Raw genomic sequence first — 20,168 nt, forward strand, 5'->3', positions numbered from 1 at the left:
AGGCAAGGAAGGCTCTGTGACTCCGGGTGGGAGAGGATGCAGGCAGGGGGCAGCGTGCGGGCAGCGTGCGGGCAGCACACGGAGTGGCTCCCGCCTCCCATCCGACTCCAAACCCCTGCCCTCCCTGCCCTAGGCCCGGGTCCACGGCACGCCCGACCCGCCAGCTCTGGCTCCGGCCCCTGCTCCTGGGGGGGCTTTCTCTGCATCCTTGCCACCCCAGCCCCACCCCAGCCTCTCCAGTGCCCCGTGGCTTGGCTTGTATGCCACAAACGAACCACCGTTCGGCTTCCTCTTCGAGAGCTGAATCGGCCTCTGATTACTTTGGAAACAATCTCTTTGTAACTGAAGTGTCCAGTAAGACAGTGGCAGAGGGGACAGGAAAGGAAAGAAGGAAGGAAAACACCTATGAGTGTGGCCACGGCGTGAATGTACAGAGAGGGTGGCCTCTAGTCTCCCAGGTACAAAGCAACGGGAGTTCATTATTATCTGTACTGAGTGCTTCCTATGCACCAGGCACTGTTCTGAGTTGAAATATATTTCTGATTTAATCCTCAAAGCAAGCCCACCCACCTGTGAGGAAGTAGCAATATAGCCCCCATTTTAGAGAGAGAGCAACTGAGGCACAGAGAGGCTGACCATCTGCCTGAGGTCACACAGCTGGTAGGGGTCTAGAAGTCTGCACACCCAGCCTCTGGCCCAGGCTCGTGAGTGCATGGACCATGGCAGTGTGCTAGATGCCCGTTTGAGGAGTCTGTCTGGGAAGGGCCTGAGGAGGCAGGTGATGGCAAACCCATTCGTGGAGGGGGGCCCTGGAGTAGGCAGGTGAGACAGGATGCCAGCCTCACTCAGCTTTTGTTCCCCCAGAACTATCCCCCATTCAGTCCCTGCCTGGTTTTGCCACTCACCAGCCGTGTGACCCGGGACAGGAACTTAATCTCCCAGAGCCTCAGTTTCCCCATCTGTAACACCGGATGGTGATAATGCCACCTCCCTCAGAGGAGGTGAAGGAGGGATCAAGGAGCTCAAGTGTGTGATGCTCCTGGCACCTAGGGGGTGGCCCATGAGTGTGTTAGTTCCCCAGCTAGGTGAGCAGTGCCAATCTGGCTGGAGTTTAGATGGGACAGGGCCTTATTAGGCCTCACCACTCAAAGCAGAACCCCCAGGCATCACCTCCCCTGGGAGCTGGTTAGAAATGCAGACTCTCTCAGGCCAGCCCGGACTCACTGAATCAGAATCTGCTTCTTCACATAGCATTCTAGGAGATCTGATGGGGGAAGTCATTTGCAGCCTCCTGGGGGCTTGGTCACCTGGTTCCAAGTATAAAAGTGGGTGACGGGTGGAGACAGTGAGGAGGTGCAGGCCCCTGGTGGGAAGACATACTTGCAGGGACAGCAGGGCTCTCTTGAGCCCCACGGTGACCCTGAGCGCACAGCCCTGATTCTCGGGGCCAGGAGCCAAGGTGGAGGCAGGATCACAGGGCTCTGGGCTCCGGGCTGGCTGTGCATTTAACTCATTGCTGTGTGTTGTATAGAAGGCAGGGGGCGTGCCGAAGCCCCTGCAGGTGGCCTAGGAGACCTTACTGCCTTAGCCTTGCTCTCACCTGCCTAAGCCCCAAATCCATCTGAGCAACGAGAAGCTTGAGTCCTGCTCTCTTAAGGTTGACCAGGACCCACATCCCTGTCAACTGCAGTAATTGGTTACCTGCAATGTGCCTGCTGACCACCCCCCACCCCCCGCCCAAGCATGAAATCTACCACCCCAGGTTGCTGGGTGAAGCTCAGACCTCAGGGTCCCCCCCAGAGGCAGCAACACACAGGGGAGGCCATGCCCATCTCTGACGCACACACTCTCATAGGGCAACCACAAAGCCCACCCTCTGTCCCGCCACACAGCTTCAGGTGGGGGCGGGACCCCTGTCCACCCTGCCCACAGATGGGTGATGGCTCTCACCTCTACACCTCCACGTTCAGTTCAGAAACACACACCCTACTGACCTCTTTCGCCACCGCAGACTGGACTGCCAGGGGCCCCCAGGCTCACGCGGGCTCCAAAGAAAGCCTAAAACGTGGGGCCAGAACCTCAAGCAGGCCTAGGATGCCCAAGAAAGACCCATAGATTAGGGGGATGAGTTGGGGCTGCTGCAGGGCATGTGATGTCATGGGTTCTGGAAAGGCCCTTGGCCCCAAAATATCTCCACTCTGGGTCCGGAAATCCCTCCCAACACTCTAAGAGTCCCTGCTGGGAGAGGCTGTCCCCTGAAGGCCTTGTAGCTCACAGCTCCAGAGAGGGAGAGGCAACAGACAGTTGGCTTGAGGGTGGTGAAAGATGGGCGGGGGAGGGTGCGTGCGGACAGACCATCATCTCGCCAGGGTGTCCTGATCAAGGGCGCTGAGCTCCAGCCAGGAGGGGGCACTCTGTCCCCCAATACCAGAAGGCTGGCTTCCTAGAAGCCAGCACCTCTTGGCCGGGAAGGGGGTCCAGCAAGGGGAGGTACATTAAGCACCCCCACCCCGCATGCCAGGCGAAGTCAAGTCCCAACCCAACTGTCCCCTCGAGGGAGGCAAAGTGCTAGTGACCAGGAGGGGGCGGAAGCCCTGAGAGAAGCGAGGTGGGGGACAGGAGGGGAATTAACCAGGTTCCAAAATAGCACGGCTGGTTCTGCCTCGCTTCACCCTGTGCAATGTCTGGCAGCTTCTGCTTTCGGTCTGACTCACACCCGGTGGAGGCAGGACAGGGCGGTCGGTGGCGCAGACAGAGGCCGCGGGACAGCCACAGACCTTCCTCGGCTCACTACAGGCACCTACCCCGCTGGCCCTCCTCCCCTGCCCGTGCCCCAGGCTGGGCTTCTGGGGACATGAGTGGGGCACAAAACCAGGGGTTCCCTCGCCTGGGTCCTGTCCCACCCCTTGCCCACCCCAGGGCCTCCCCGGTGTTGGCAGCCGCCCCAGACCCCAAACTCAGCTTCACCTCTGTCCTGCCCGGGGACACTCCAGTTGGCCCCTCCACCCCTCCTCCAACTGGAAGATGCCCTGCCAGCCAGCCTCGCCCCCCACAAGTGAAATGTCCTCAGTGGCGACTCCACCGTGACTACCTACGGAGGAGTAAGCTTTGTGCCCCTGCCCCGTCCCTGCCACACACGCAGGTATGGGAGGGACACCCCAGTCTCACTCTTCAGATTCGCACAGCAGCTTGCCTAACTTTTGTTTCTGTCCTCAAATGCAAGAAGCACCCTGCCGTCAGCGGGGCAGAGAGAGAGGAACCAAGTGCCCTGGATTTTGTGCATGTCGGGATGGGGGAGGGGCACATCCCTCCTCTCTCCCCCTTTCGTGATCTCCCAACCACCGCGTCCTGTGCCTCCCCAGCTTCCCTCCTGGGGAGGTGAGACGCCTCATACCTCTGCCCTGGACCAAAGTCGCTTAAGCTCCAACCCGAGCCACCCATCGAAAGCCTCATCGTAAAGTCCACCTCTGGGGCCCACGCCAACGGCGTCTGTCCTCCCGGCCCTCACACCAGTGCACCAGCCCCAAGAGCGCAGCCACCTTTCTCTGCAAGCGGGGCAGGTGCATGGCAGACGAGGAGAGAATGTCAAAGGTCGTGAGGTTGGCCATCACAGGCGGACGAACTCCTGTGGCCCACCCTGACACCTGCGCCCCGACCAAACCTGGACGGAAAGGCGGAGGGTGGCGGCTGGAGAGAGAGGCCAAGGAGCCGAGGCTCTGGCAGGCCCACCTGCCGCCCGGCGCCCCACCGGGCCCAGCACCTGCCCCATGCTCGCCTCCTGCCCTCCCCCCTCCACCACCCCGAAGCCTTACCTACGCACCACTTCCCTCTCTTAATTCTTCCCATGCCCTCAGCCCCATAAGGCTTCGGACTGCTGTGCGAATCTGCACGGTGGGAGCAGGAGTCAGCAGGGAGGAGGCCCCTCTCCAGGAAGCAGGCGCCGGGCAGAGCCCTCACCAGGGACACAGAAGGATGCCCTTGAATAAAATGCCCCCCCTCCCATTGCCCCGCAAATTGCATCCTGTTCCTCATAGAGACACAGAGGGAGGGCACCAGAAGACAACCACGTGGCAGCCATGGGGCCAGTGGCCCCAGGAGGGGAAGAGGCAGGGGCATTGAGAGAAAGGAAAAGGAAGTCAGAGAAACCACTACAATCACAGTCTCAGGATGCTGGGGCTGGGAGGGGACTCAAAGGTGGCTCCAGGCTCCGTGCCACCCAGCACATCCGTCCCGCCCTCTGGGAGCGGACGGAGCCCAGAGAAGTGCACTTGCCTCGGACGGGGCCTGGAAATGGCTGCTGGTGTCTGACCTACGGGAAGGACCTCGTGTGTGCTGGGTCCCTTTCCTCTGCTGTGAGTGCCTGGAGGGATCCTAACAGCTTCCTCTGCCACACAGTAGGAGCTCCTTAAGTATCTGTTGAACACAACGAAGGTGGCCCTGGCGACTGGCTCCAGGGGGCAGGGTCTTCCCCGGGGCAGCTGAGAGTGGCAGCTTCGTGGGCCTGGAGAGAAGGGCGCTGGGGACACAGGGCTCGACAAGAGGCATACTCCAAGGGACTCCCAGGCCTGGGTTCGGTGGGTGCTGCTGAGGCCATCAGGGCTCCGGCCACACCCCCTGCCAGCTGCTGGCACCCGCTTCCATGTCAGAGCCAGCATCCCGTCTTCCCCCAGCAGCTCTTAGCCAGAGACCTTGCAGGGCTAGTGAAGAGACACCCATTCCCTCACCCCACTTCGTCCTGGGGTTCTACAGGGGCCCCCAGTGAGCCCGAGACTCAGATGTCACAGCAGTCACCTGCTCCCAAACACACATTTTCTTGGCTTCCTTCCCTTCCCTGTCTATCCAACCCCACCTATTCTACCCCACTGCGGGCTCTTCCTGGGGTCACCTCCCAAGTAAACTACCTGTACCCACATCCTTGTCTCAGCCAGTGGGCCCTGAGGAGGAGGTTAGGACCTGTAATGGAGCAGCTAACTCGAAAGCTTAGAAAGAAAGGCCAGTAAAAGGGCCAGCCTAAGAGCCCAGCCACTGGGGGAGACTGGGTGCAGTGGCCAACCGTGCACCTAGAACTTTCCCGCCTGTTAGGGGTAAGACCTCCCTCGGAAGCAGAGTTGGCAAGATGGAGCGAAGAAACAAGGATGCACCAGCGTCTGGCACATTCTATGACAAAGAAGCATCCATTCCAGGGGTGGTCGTGCCAACACATGGTTACTGGTGGCAAATGCCAAGAGGGCTCGGGGCCCCGCATTGCCCCCCAACCCTGGGATGGACCAAAGATGGAGCTAGAGAACTCCAGCATTCCAGAACCTCGGCAGGCCCATTCATTCGATAGCACAGCTGTGATGTTCCATGCTAAGAACTATGCACTGGGGATGCCCGGGGAGGGGGGGGGGGCGCTTTGATACCACACTAAGAGCTTGTCTTTCCAGGCACGGAGAGCTGAACGTTCCAGATGTGTCCCTTACTGTCTGTGCAGTGTTCAGCAACTCACTTCACTTCACGGGGCCTTGGCGTCCTCATGTGCAAAATGCTGAGAATGCCCGTCTTGGAGAATTTCTGTAAGGATTAAATGTAAAACACCTAACACAGGTGCTCAGTAAATATCTGATGAACGGGCGGCTATGCATGCATGAGAGCACGGACAAGGTGCATGGGGATATAACGGATGCGTGTGTACGTGTATAGGTAGATGGATGCAGGGAGGAAACAATAGTTGTCTGCAGTCTGATTCCCATCTGGGTCCATATCCTCTCTGCCAAACTTAACAACAAGAAAACGAAGGCCCACCACTCTCTGATTTATCGGCTAGAGAAATCTGTATCTCCGTGTATCAGGTTGACAAATTACAAGTAAGATCCTCCTGACGAGCCACACTGTGGGACCCAGTCGTTTTCTGAAGGGTGTAGAGAGCCATGTCAGAACAGGGAACATCCTCCGGAGACGTTCTCCATCGCGCCAGTACCCTGTGTGGTCCCGCCAGGCCCATATCCCATTCCTCAAAGGCTCAACTCCACCCAAGCCCTAGCCCAGGGAAGGGGGGGGTCGGGAGCTGGGGAGAGGGAGAGGAGGCCAGACAAAGCAGGGCAGGGGAACAGGCCAAGACGGTGGAGCAGAGGACGCCAAGAACGTGTGGGACGTGTGGGAGGGGGTGAGCAGGAATCAGAGAGAAGGGGCTGATGAGCAGAGAGAAGGGTTTATTGTCTTTGGAGGAACAGAGAAAGGAAACAGCCCTGAGAGAACAAGGGAGTGGACACAAAATGGGCTGACCAACAAAGAAAAGTCATCGCCTGCTCCATCACCCCCAATGGCACCCCGCTGTCCTCCAGAGTCCAAACTCCCTACCAGGCCTGGAGGCATCCAGGATGCCCTTCCACCACGAGCTCTGGGCTCAGCTGAGGAGGCCTCCTCGCTCCCTCTCCTCCGCCCCATCCCCCTTCCTTCTGCAGAATGTCCAAACATCGCTCATCTCTGGAAGCCCTTGGACGTGTCCACCCCTGTGGCCTCGGACGGAGCTGTATTGGCTGGTTGGTGGGAGCGGCATAAACAGAGAAAGCTGAGCCCCAGCAGAGTGGGGAGGGAGACAAGGCTCCGGGGCAGGGGGTGAGGGGGCAGTGGAAAAGGGAGCTTCCAGTTTCTCTCTTCCCCACCTGTCCCCACGGCCCAGCCATGGCGTTACACAATCTTGTGGTCACTGCAGAATGCCCTGTCCATTTTTAAGAGGGCTGAGGTGGCACTGAAGGAGGGGACCAGGCCGCATGCCCAGGACGACAGGGGACAAGGAGGGTGGGCCAAGGGAAGGGAGGAGCTTCAGCTCTGCCCAGCCCCAGGAGTCGGGGCTCGTGGGGTAGAAGTAGAGCTCCAGAGAGTGAGAAATGGGACAGACCCCATAAGAGTGGTATCTGGGCACCATCCATCTTGCCCTGAGGGACATGGGCAGAAGCGGGACCCCCCTCGCAGCCCAGAGCCAGGCTGCCCCTCTGCAAGCTGCCCACAGCCTCAGAGGTCCCTTCAGGCTGGGAAACCTGAGGAGATGGGGCAGCTCAGGACGGACTCTCAGAATAGAAGCGGCTGGACGCCTTGGCAGCCCGCCTCCAGGGGCATCTAGATTGGGGAAGGGGGCCTTCCCCACCAGTCTGTGGAGCAGAGGAAAAGAGTGTGAGGCTCCAGGCCCCAGCCCTCGCCACGTCTCACCTCTACATTCCTGGGCCCTCCCAAGAAGCACAGGAGATACACGATGCAGGTGGAGCAGGGAAACTGAGGCACAGAGCTGTCTTCTAGATCTGGAGACCTGCTCTGCCCACTCAGCCACCTACATCATCCTTGAAAATTAACTACCACGCTTCTCCCAAGCACATGGGGTTCCAGACCGTACTGCTCCTGGGCCCCCTTCCACCCTGGGAACATACACTTTCCAGAAGCAGCCTGACACAGTCCCCAAAGTTGGGCTGTGAAAAGAAGAAGGCAGGCCTGCCTTTTCTTAAACCCCGAGCTGGAAGCGAGTTCCAACTCTGGCCCCGAGGCCGCCTGGGCTCAGCCCTGAGCTCCACCGCTTGGTAGCTGTGTGACCTTGGGGAAGTCACCTTGCCCCTCAATGCCACGGTCTCCTCATATGAATGGGGGATAACGCTCCCTGCTCCTGTACCTCACACTTGGTGAGAAAAGCAAATGTATTCATTTGGCTCCTCAAGGGGCCGAATGGTCCCGGCCCCTCCACTCAGGACACACCCACCACCCCGATCACTAGGCCTCCTTTCCTCCCCACTAGGGGCCCAGTGGCTCGGGCCCTGGCAGGGGGTGCCGAGGAACTGAGGAACCACTGCTATTGATAGAGCTGGTGCCAGGCCCATGGCGGGCACAGAGCCCAGGCATACAATGGGGCTGTGTGTACACCCAGCATTACCCTGGAGCAGAGCTGGGCAGGCCGGCATCTGGGGTCAGGCCAGGAATTCATTTCCCTGGAGAGGGCCTCCCCATCCCTCCCAGGCGGCACAGCCCCGCTGGGGGCTGCGTAGGAAGGCAAGCACCACCCACGCCCTCAGTGAGCCCAGGCAGTGGAATGGGGTCGTGCACAGTGCCGGGCACTGGGGAACAGGGACTCCTGGATCCAGCTGCCCCACTGGGCTGCTCACTCAGGAGGCATCTGGGACCCATTATGTATCTGGGGGCTGTGACCTCCCCTGTGGGCAAAGGGAAGGTAGTCTGAGGGGCCAGGAGAAGGTGCAAGAAAAATCTGCTGCGACCTCTCCCCAGACAGGGGGCCTCAATCCCAACACCACACCGCCCCACGTCCCCGCCACCAGCTTGCTGGGGCCCTGGGCTCAGCACCAAGGCCCCGGGTGCCCCAGGGGAGAGAAGCCGGGCTCACTCCCCAGGGGCATGAGTCACCAGCAGGGCTGCAGCTGGGATGGCAGAGCCGGTGGGCAGGTGGGGCCTCTCCCCTCCCCTCCCTGGCAGGTCTTCTCAAGCTGGAAAACCACTGGGCTGGTAACGGGGTAATGACCACAGCATCCCGGCCTGGGCCTCTGCAGGCTACTTCCTCCGGCTTAGGGGATTACGTAGTGCCAGGAATCGAGGCCTAGATGCCCTCCTGGTCCCCACACCGACTCCTATAGCTGCGGGTATGGACCAACTCCCGAAAACCCCCTGAGAGGGGTGTCAGACTGCAGATCAAGGCAGTCCCTTATCCCTGAGGCAGGAGGAGGGGGAACAGGGGCCTCTGGCAGGCAGGTGGGGGAAAGGAAGGAAGCCAGGCCACCCCATACCTCAGATTGTGGCCAAAAGGCAGAGACGGAAGGGCTCCTTTGCATGAAATCACTTTCCATTCTTCTCAGAGCCCTGGCGGCTCCCGGCAACAGGAGATAACTGCCCTTGCTCCCTCACTGCCACCGTTCACACCACCCCCTCACACCCAGGCAGAACAACACAAATATGTGCTCTGTGGGCAGCCGCCCACACTCCCAGAAGGTCACACACAAAGGTCACGGTGGCAGCTGCAGCCCAGAGGACACAGTCAGATGCCCACCCTTCCTCTCACACCCACAGGCCGAGCCCCAGTTCCAGCACATCATCTCCTGGGGGCCCCATCCAGAGACCTGCAGCACCCCAACCTTCACTTCAGGAGAACTTGAGGGGGCTCCTTCCTGGGGAGGGGAAGAGGAGCCCCCCACCCTCCAGCCAGGCCCACGTCACGGAGCTGTGTGCGGGCGTGCGTGTGTGTGGATGCGTGTGTGGATGCGTGTGACCTGCCCTGACAACCGAGGCTGAGAGCCAGAAGGGACCTTCTGAGGCTGAGCCTATTGCCCTCATTTTATCAAGGGACAAACTGGGACTCCGAGTGAGGAAGGCTGAACCTGGACCCCAGAGCTGAGGGAGCCTAAGGCTGGCCAAAGCGGGGGACAGAGGAAAGGGTAGGAGAAGATCTGCCACCAAATCAGAGGTACTGCTCCTCTGGGATACTGCCCCGGGGCCACTCCATTCATTCATTTCAAATATTTCTTGAGTACCTGCTATGTGCCAGTGCTGTGGCAGGGGCCCCTCTGCCCCATCTCAGCCCTACCACCTCCCCCTGCATGGGTCACCTCCAAGAGCCAATGCCCATCAGATGACAAGAGGCCTGGGAAGTCACCCACCAGAGATTTCCTGGGCTATTTCTAGCAGGAGAGCCCTGTTTTCAGATAAACTTTACCTAGAACCTCGATATGTATGTAAAGCATGAGAATAAAGCAGCTCTGTGGGGCTGAGGGGGGTGGCCAGACCACCTGGCCTCCAACTGGGGGCCTCCCCCACGCGCTCAAACAGTCCCCAGATCACTCCCCGAGGCTCTGAGGAAGTCTCAAGACCAGCTTTCTCTGACCTCTTTGTGTTACAGAAGCCCAGGGAAAGCAAGAAATGTGTGCAGATCACACAGCTGAGGGAGAGCTAGGATCACAGCCCCCCTTCTTCAAGCCTCCAGGCCAAGCTCTCCTCCCTGACTCCCAAGGCAATGGCACCCCATCCCCCTTCCGGGAAAAGGACCCTGCAATGCGCCCCACCCCCACAAAATTTCACGGATTCAGTTCCCACCGTGTGCCCAGCAAGAATTCTATGGCCTGTGATCATATCTGTCTTGTAGGTAAGGAAATGGATGGTCACAAAAGTTAAGTGACTCATTCAACCCATGAAGGGGAAAGCCCACATCCCAACCCGCCTGTACGCTCTCTATCCCTTGCTGCAGCCCTGCAGGGATCGCCATCACGATGCCGAGGTTATAACCACTCTCTCCGGGCCCCACCCCTAGCTTCACTTCACGCAGAGAAAAGCTGAGAAGCCTCCTACCCAACTCACTCCAACATACAGAGGGGGCACACACAGAGCTTCTCATTAGTAATAACAACAACGAAAGTGGTAAGAAGGCCACCACCTCCTTATTATATAGCACTTCACACGTTATTCTGTTAGTCTTCAAAACACTGTACTCCCATCCTTGTCCCACAGATGAGGAAACTGAGGTACAGAGAGGATGACGACTTGCCCAAGGTCACGCAGCTAGGAAGTAGCAAAGCCAGGCCTGGGCGCCAGGCAGTCCAGCTGTATACCCATAACCACTGAGCCACACTACTCCCCTCTAACGTCTGCCGGCGTCTCCTCTGGTGGTGGCTGTCACAGGGGCCCTGGCTTGGGGCTTGCCTCCCTCCTCTGAGGTCCCTCTCTGCGGGCGTCAGAAGCCAGCTGGAACTTCTGAGCGGTGGACACGGGAAAGCCTACCTGGTAAGTACCATCAGCTCCTGCTGGGGGGCAGGTAACACTCATTCCCTGCCCCCCACAGGGGCTGGACCTGGAAGGATGAGACAGTGGGAGAGCAATCAATGCACAAGCACAAATAGGACACCTACTGTGTGCCTGGCTTCAAGTCGTGACAGGTGTGGGACATAGAGGGCTCTGTCCTGGCCCTCCTGCCAATGGCTCCAGTCCCCGGCAATGCCCAAAGGGGTCGCCCCTGCCATCCCTACCCCCTTCGGTACTGGCTGCACCAGATGTTGGCAACACTTAGAAACAAGGCTAAAAATAGACTCTATAATGAGTCAACGCTAAGAATAACTCAGGCAAACAGCGTTGGGGGGGGGGGGGGGGAGAGGACACTCCTCCTACCTCCCAACCCAGCCTGGCCCACCTCCCGGCCTCTCCTTTGGAGCCCACCACAGTCCACAGAGGGCCTAGGGGACTTAAACTCCCAACTGCTGAGTTGACGGGGACATGGGGGCACTCACACGCCCTCCTACCCTACAGGCCCAGTGGCCAGCCACCCTGGGCGAAGGCTGGGGGTTATCAAAGGGGTGAGGAGGGCTGGGGAAGACTACCCCACTCAAGGCAGACCTGTGTTGGTGCCCCAAGATGCTTTGACCTTCTCTCCCCAACTTGAACACCAACTTCCCCACAGAAAACTAGGAAACCGTGCCCCCAGCTCCCTCCCCTCATGTCTCACTGCAAAATGGGTCCCAGAGTCAGCCAGACTGGCCCACCTCATAGGTGACTGGGGAGCTGAGACCAGAGAGGACAGTGGCACAGTAAAGGGCAGATATCCAGTGTGGGGGCTGAGTCAGAATCGAGGAGTCCCAACATGCCAGATCCCATGGCCCAGGGCCTTGCTCGGATTTCCCGTTGTTCTTCCCTCATTGTACCCCAGAAATGATAGGAATAGTTAGACTCATGGGTATCCGTACATGAGTTGAACATGAATAGAGCACAATCACATATGGTGTCAGAGCTGAACCTCTCAACAACTCCAGGTGATAAACCAGGTGATGAAGTTTCATGATACAGTTGAGGAGACTGGGACCCAGGAAACCCAATTAACTTGGGCCTCACAGCTAGGATGCAGCCTTATTGCCATCCATTAGCCGGGCAGGTAACTCCCTGGAGCGTGTGTGCTGGGCATAGCATCAATGGATGCCCAGAGGGAATAGGACACCCTCTAATGCGCTGGCAGCCAGAGGGGAGGGGCCAGAAAAAGGCGAGGGGCCTTCAGGAAGGGAGCAGCACTACATACAACATTTCTCTGAGAAGAACACAGGAAGGAGGGGATGTCATGGGCAGAGCACTGGCCATGAAACTCAGGAGCCCTGGGATCTAGTCCCAGCTTTACTAGAGATAACTGCATGATCTTGGGAAATCATTTCCTGGGCCTCACTCCAGGTCTCAGTTTCTCCATCTGGAAAATGGAGGTTTGAACACCAGCCCTTTGAGCTATCCTGCAGGATGTTGAGACCCCGTGTTAGAGGTACACAATGAATATCAGCATATCAAAGGCTCTGACAAGTCCTCCAGCAAAGAAAACCATTTTGCTTTTTTTGATTCCCACTCTCCCATCCCTGCTTGACCACCAAATCCTTCCATAGAACACATCTGGGGAAATCCTGGAGTAGGATTGGGGTCCCCTGGAGTAGATTTGGGGCCACCAATTCAAACGCCTATCAAGGCCAGCAGGAAACATGAAAGCTTGGAGCAGGCCCAAACAAAATGCATCAGGACTTTGAAGTTAGCTGCAAGCCCTGAAAAATTCCTGGCAGCTCTGGAGGGGGGGGGGGGGGGGGTTCAGGGAGTTTAGCACCTCTGTTCTATGAAGTCCTCCTCAGGACCCACTCAGGCTTTTGATCCCAACTCTTCCTCAACAATCCTGTTAAGAGGGGCAAGAGAGAGAAAGCAAAACATGTCACTTGGCATATTGATTATTTTGAATTACAGGTACTTAAGAAACAACAGGTAGAAGGGGCTCCTGGGTGGCTCAGTCATTTGAGCATCGGACTTCGGCTCAGGTCATGATCTCGCGGTTGGTGAGTTTGAGCCCCACGTCAGGCTCTGTGCTGACAGCTCAGAGCCTGGAGCCTGCTTCAAATTCTGTGTCTCTCTCTCTCTGACCCTCCCCTGCTCATACTCTGTCTCTCAAGAATAAATAAAATTTTTTTTAAAGTAATAAAAAAAATAAAGTTAAAAAAAAAAACAAAACAGGTACAAGAAGGGCCCTCTGACTCTCCTTCGTGTCCCTGAGAGCAGGAAATAAATCTCCCCGGTGAAAGGTACCCTCCCTGTACCAGAGGGTGGAGAGACATCCTTATCTCTAGAAACAGGGAATTTGGGGCCAAAAAGGCTGTATAAACAAATCTTGTTACTTCTTTACTAATTAGCTACCCTTAGCCCAAACCCCTTTGTTCTGTTCACTCTTCACAATTTGTTCCTTTATCTAAACTGCATAAAAGCTGCCTGCTTTGGTCACTTCTTTGAGCCTCATATTTTGGGGGGCTATGGTACATACAAAATGAAATTTGTTTTTCTTCTTGTTAATCTATCTTATGTCAATTTAATTATTAGACCAGCCAAAGAACCTAGAAGGGTAGAAGGAGAAAGTTTCTTCCCCTACAGTTTTGCTGTCCAGCATGGGGCTCTTCACCGGCTGGACAGTGCTCACTCCAGAAGCAGCTGAGAGACTCTGGGACCTTGAGCAGGAGCCAGCAGAAGGTAAATTTTCTTACCATGTCAGTCTCTTAGATCTCTGCTGGCTGGGTCTGGAGAAAGCAAAAGTGATCCAGTCCTTTCCATTTCTAAATATTTGTGTAAACTAGTTCCTTAGGTATAGGGACTCTGGTAAAAGTGTGTCGTAAATACTTTTGTTTTCTATTGATCCTCTTTCAACCAGAGATTGTCATTGTTTTCTTTTGTCTCTGTCTTTTGTGTCATTTGTCATAAGGAGGAGAACCATGGGTCTCCTTTCCTTTCGTCTTATTCTACGTCCTAAGAGCTTGGCTTTGTGACCAAGGAGAATATTCTTTCTGGTAGAAACCAGCAGGGACATGCATGGCCCGTCATACATTTAATGGCCTGTTGAACAGACTGGGGTTCCAAGACGTGAGGAACCACAAGCAGCACTCTCTTTGTCTGACGATACCAACTCTCGGGGGAATCACAAGGGGGTCCCAATCCATTAAAGGCCTCAGTCATCTCAACCTGCATTGTCTTAATAGTGCTGGAAAAGTCTCATAACAGTAGCACCTACCTGGTGTCACAAATCAGCAGGTCTGTTACTAGAGACATCTAAAGTTCCCAGAGACTCCATTTTCACTACATCATTATTACCACCTACGACAACAGAGGTCTTTGTTTTCTTAGAGTAACTCTGGGAATGAACTTTCTGGATCTTGCAAGGGCTGCAACTTTTGCACCCTCTTTAGGAACACCTCTAATGTCCATGTAAAGCCATGAAAGGGCTTATTGGTTTGAGTCACTATTAAGATTAATATAAGATCCTCCTCGTCAATGACAATGGATTCTTTGAATTGGACAAACTTCTATGTTAAAAAAAAAATTAGAGAGCTCTCATTCTAAATAATGGTCTTATTGGTACCTATGGATAGAGCAAATTAAAAAGAAGATACAAAGGAATATGGTGGCTAGCCTTAAGGACTTCTTTAACAGCGTGAAATTACAAAGCCCGTTTTGTCTCTACTTGGAGAAGATCCTACCAAATTTAAAGAAGAGTTTGAAGGATTAGTGGTCATTCACAACCCCCCTCACAGGGACCTCAACTGGCTGCTATGGAACGATCTTCCCAGCCATGATTACACCATAGTTATCAGACAAGCCAGATGGCCTCCTGGGGAAAAGCACCCCTCCCCCCTTCACAGAGAAAACAGATGACCAGAATTTCTTCCAGGCCCTCCTACAAATGATCAGGAAATGAATCAGCTGGAGGCCAATGTTCAATAATGAGAACAATAATAGAGGCTTTCCCTCCTAAGGTGAATTGGTCCAAGAAGGCCTTTGTTAAATGCCTTAGATAGACTTTTGGGCCATCGTTAAATGCTTCAGGTAGACTTTTAGACACACTGTTTTAAACCCTGAATCTCTAGAAGTAGAAATTTTTCCATCTCAGTTGGAAATCACCCCGATATAAAGCAGCAAATTTAGGTGGATGGGCAGATCAGTCCCTTGATATTCAGGCTGCAGTCCAGTCCTTGGGGAATTGGAAACATCTTGCAAATCTCTACAAAGCCAGAAATGTGGCTCTGGACACACTTCAAATCCCACCTGTCTTTACCAATCCCCAAACCTCACTTCTTCATCTCAAAATGCTCGTGATATTGTAAAAGACCAGGACATTGGAAATAGAATTATCCTGCACTTAAGAAAAAGCAGGAAAATTTTAAATAGGAATTACTCTAGACCTCTGATAAGAGGCAAATATACCCCAAAACTCCTTGGAAAAGACTTAGATACTTTTATTTTTAATGTTTATTGATTTATTTTGAGAGAGAGAGAAAGCACGCGCAAGCAGGGGAGGGGCAGGGGGAGAGAGAGTCCTAAGCAGAGAACACCACGGTCAGCAGTCAGCGTGGAGCCAACATGGGGGCTCGATCTCACGACTGTGAGATCATGACCTGAGCTGAAATCAAGAGTCAGATGCTTAACTGACTGAGCCGCCCAGGCACCCTACCTTAGATACTTTTTCTGTGCCTTCGTTATATAGAATTTCTATTCCCATCTTCTCTAGCACCTAAGAGCCATTCTTTGAAATGCAAACTTTAGGGAGAAGTAATTCATCAGAAGGATGAAACGATTTGAAAATTGGGCTAATGAAAAATCTTAAGTGTTAAGTTCACATTGATCTGGGATAATCTTTGGGAAATAAAAGCTTGTTAAATCTTGTCAGTTTAGTGAAAATAGACATGTCTTCAGAGTTATTAGCATTAAATATGATGCAAACATACAACTTTTATTCTACCAGGGTTTACTGGTCAAATACGTTTGTGTTTTCCCTGTCACAAAATTTGTCAGCAAGAAAAATAGCTTGGGATGATGTCTAAGTTTGTCTAACGTCTCATGAAGTTTTTGTGGGTAATCTGAACGTAATGTTTGAAACAAGTAATTTCGATAGATGAAGGAGATAAAAGTGTTTAGGTAGATTTTTCAACAAGAATTGTGGTTTATATTATGCCTACTTAAAAATAGTTTCCCAAATCTTTTGATAACTTCCACCCTTACTTTTGCTAAGTTAAATAATAGAAATTCATTGAATATCAAGATCATTTCCAAATGAGATAAAATATTAAACATTAATTATGGAACATTAGTTTACCTAATTTTATCTTCCTATTATGGAGGAACTAAAGATGTTTGGGTCTGTTAATAAGCATGTCTTGGCGACATTAAAAGATTTGTACTACTAAAAAGGCACATGTTTCTAGAAATTATAAAATATATTTATACATTTGCTATTTTACTATATATTTATTATATATTTACTATTTATTTACTACTATCTTACTAATAGCTATTTGCTATTTATTATATATTTTACTATATATTTAGTATTTATTTACTACTATTTTACTAATAGCTATTTGCTATTTAGAATGCTGGTGTAACATACAGTTCATCATTTTTTACTTATTAGTTTTCACTAGAAGTTATAATTTTTAAGGGTTAAAAATCTTAATATATGTAATTAAAAACTACTAGAAATAGTAAGGGAAATAACTATATGCAAAAAAGAGTAGGGTGTGGCTATTTTGGTTAGAAAAGGCATGAGGTATGAAGATACATTTTTGTTGAAGGAACTAAAAGTGACTTTATCCTAAAGTAGAGCTAAGTTTTTTCACAATGGGATAGAAGAAAATGAACAAACTGAATGCATATAAAAAGTTAAAGAGAGAGAGAGTGAGAGAAAATTTTACTTTGTGTGACCAAGCTGGCTAAAATCAAACTGATATTACAAGAGTTTTTAAAAATAAGCTTTGGGGCACCTGGGGTGGCTCAGTTGGTTAAGCGTCCGACTTCGGCTCAGGTCATGATCTTGCAGTTTGTGGGTTCGAGCCCCTCGTCAGGCTCTGTGCTGACAGCTCAGAGCCTGGAGCCCGCTTCAGATTCTGTCTCCGTCTCTCTCTGACCCTCCCCAGTTTGTACTGTTGTCTCTCTCACTCTCTCTCAAAGGTAAATAAATTGTTTTAAAATTTTTTAAATAAACTTTAATATCAATAGCTTGCCTATTATAAAACTAAGACTATTAAAAGGACAAAGTTTTCTTTGACTTTTGGTCTGCTCCTGATAACAGATTATAAAAGGTCTTTTTTTTTTTTTAACCTTTTAAGTTTGTCTTTACTATCAGACCTTTGATTACTTAAGAAAACTAAGTCTTCTCAATATTAAAAGAGCCAAGTTTTGCACACAACTATAGAATCTTCTGTATTTGCCTTTTAAATCTTTTATTGTCACTTTGGTTAACTAGATAAGTAAGTATTGTTTGATGATGATCTATGATCCTTCTGGCAAGCATGCAAGTCTTTTAATATTTTTGACAAACTCCCCAGATCAAATTCTAAATAAAGTCTTTTTGACTTCAAACTGACTTTGGGACTTTCCAGAGGGTCTCTGGAACATCTGAAAGATTCATTCTTTCTCTCTCTCTCTTTTTTTTAAACAAACAAAAACAATTACAACAAAACCTAAGAGGTGGTGGGAGGGAATTTTAAACTAATTAGACCTACTTGTTATGTTAAATCACGTGGGAAGCATTCTCAAATAAAATTAAGCCTTCTTTATGTTGTATTTGTATAGGAATATGTTTTAGGTGTTCCAGAAATTGTATAAAATTCCTAGAAATCTGATATGTCCTAATATAGTCTAATTCTAGCTATTATCATAAGATTTATGTCTCAGCAATAACCAAATATCCTTGTCAATAACATTGTAATGAGCTCTCATCGGATCTTTAACCATAGGCATTTTTAAGTCTTGTCAGTTATATAAGTTCTTGTTTTATTCTGATACTTTTACAAAGGTGTTTCATTTTCAGAAAGATTCATGGAAGGGACTCTGACAAGTACTCTAGAATACGGTTTTCTACTAACCTTCAGATCATACCCCTGAACTGGGTTAGAACTGACAGAACTCTGGGGCACCCACGTGGCTCAGATGGTTGAGTGTCTGATTCTTGATTTCGGCTCAGGTCATGATCTCACGGTTCGCGAGTTTGAGCCCTGTGTCAGGCTCTGTACTGACAGCGCAGAGCCTGCGTGGGATTCTCTCTGCCTCTGTCTCTCTCTGCCTCTCTCTCTCTCTCTCTCAAAATAAATAAATAAATAAATAAATAAATAAATAAATAAATGTTTTTTTAAAAAAGTAATTGACAGAACTCTAAGGAAAAACTGGATTCAAAAAATTGTTAACAAAAGGTCAATATCAACAAGGATTAATTACATGAAACGGAATTAACTGATAAAGATGATTATAATTTTTATAACTGTTTACTTAAAACATTGTTGGATCTTTAATGCTTATTTTTTCCAGATTTAAAAAAAAACACATTTTTTTCTCTTAAGCTAACCATGACTTACAGCAATTTGGTAAATTATACTTTTGTAATTAGAATTGAAACGTTTACCTTTTTCTCCCTATCTGACGTCTCCAGACTTCGAAAACTCTTAGTATTTTTATTTTCATGACAATATAGCTATTTACACAAGGTCAATAAAAATCTATTCTCCTAGTAACAAGACGCAATTGGAAACATTGGCTTTGGAAACCAAGGCTTTGACTGGAACGTCATATTTGAGGGAGAAATGCACAAACTGGATATGACCAGAGAGCTTTAAGGAACTAAGGTTGACTTTATAGAGCCCATAAAGCCCCTTGGAAAAATCAGCCTGGTATCGTGCTTACAGGGTTCCCAGCAGCCTCACCAGGTGAGTAAGGAAAGTCACTTCCTGGCAGGTGCAAAAACCTCACTATATTTGGGAGAGTTGGAGAAAAGAGGAATTCACCTAAATCTCGAGTGACTGCAGGAAAAGCTTGATGACAAGTCCTGGACTCAGCTTCCCAGCCTCGAGAGGCTTTTAAAAGTCCAACCTGAGATTCCTTGTGAGAAGTTCCTACAAAGCATATGAAAAGATGCTATACAGTCAATTGCAATTCTTGTTGTATTTATATAAATAAGTTAAATTCACTAAACCTCAGCCTATTTTGCAAACAAATTTGATGATCTTTGATAGAAATGGGGGTAACTGTAGAGAAAAAAAGTTGTTTCAACGAAAAATTATAGTACACTTTTTGGATATCAGGTTCTAGTGCTGTTAATTATCAATGAAGTCTTGTTTTCTACCCATAGAACAACGGGATTCTGAATTCTAGTTTCCTCCAATATTTGGCTACCGCTTTCCAAACTAACGCTCCCAAGTTTCTTCTACTCTTAACATAGAATCGCTAAAAGCAAAAGCTGCTCTCTTCCCTTCAGCCCTGCAGAGTGTGAACAACTTGATAGAAACTTCAGAGAAATCACCACAACAGCTCATGTGCCTATTGCTGAGGGCACCATGCAGAAAAGATCACCGGAGACTTTCAAACTGCAAACCAGGAAAATCTGTCAGATTGCCACTGTCTGCTCTCACTCCATCTGAAGAGGCTTTGAGCCTGACATCCAGAAATCTCAGCTGGCTGCCTTCAGAACTCACAAACTGGGATCATAGTCTGCTCTGATCATTAACCTTGGTTTTTCTTTTCTGTCCATAAAAGTGCCTTATTAAACACCTGATTTCTCACACAACATAGGCCTAACTTTGGGAGCCCAGGTGCATCACCACCCCCTAAAAGGAAACAACCATTTAAATGAACTGATCTGTTTCCAAGACTAAAACATTAACTCAGTGAAACGATGGGGCACTCCACCGGCTCAGCTTTTCGACCGTGAAACTTCTTGAAGTTTCATAGGTGAAAATGAAGAGGAACAAAATATGCCACCCCAAAACAGGCAACTCTGGCATCTTGATTATGTTGAATTAAAGTTACTCAAGGAACAGCGGTGCAAGAAGGACACTCTGACCCTCCTTCGTGCCTGTGGGAGCAGGAAATAACCCCCCCCACCCCGTGTGAAAGGTGCCCTCCCTGTACCAAGAGGCAGAGAGATATCCTCATCACCAGAAACAGGGAATTCGGGGCCAAGAAGGCTATATAAACAACCCTTGTTACTTCTTTGCTAATTAGCTCCCCCAAGCCCAAACCTCTTTCTTTTGTCCATTCTTCACAAATGTATTGTTGCTTTGTCCAAATGGTATAAAAGCTGCCTGCTTTGGTCGCTTCTTTGAGCCTCCTATCTTTGGGGATCTTGTTCACACAAAAATTAAATGTTCTTCTGGTGATCTATCTTGTGT

General features: G+C 51.0%; 1 protein-coding gene across 6 annotated transcripts in view; it reads right to left on the reverse strand.

The window, feature by feature from the left end:
* Nucleotides 1-20,168, reverse strand: part of TFEB (transcription factor EB) — a 54,720-nt gene that overhangs the window by 19,057 nt on the left and 15,495 nt on the right. The window contains exon 1 of one of the 6 annotated variants that reach the window (XM_060615492.3): nt 8,760-9,983. The exons of 4 other annotated variants lie outside the window; for them this stretch is intronic. The gene's annotated coding sequence lies outside the window, so the exon portion shown is untranslated. Of the gene's footprint in view, nt 1-3,812; nt 8,737-8,759; nt 9,984-20,168 lie in introns of those variants that run through there. One more of the 6 variants, XM_060615489.3, reaches the window with a different exon arrangement.

This window comes from Panthera onca, chromosome B2, assembly GCF_046562875.1.
Source record: "Panthera onca isolate mPanOnc1 chromosome B2, mPanOnc1 haplotype 2, whole genome shotgun sequence".
Classification (NCBI taxonomy): Eukaryota; Metazoa; Chordata; class Mammalia; order Carnivora; family Felidae; genus Panthera; species Panthera onca.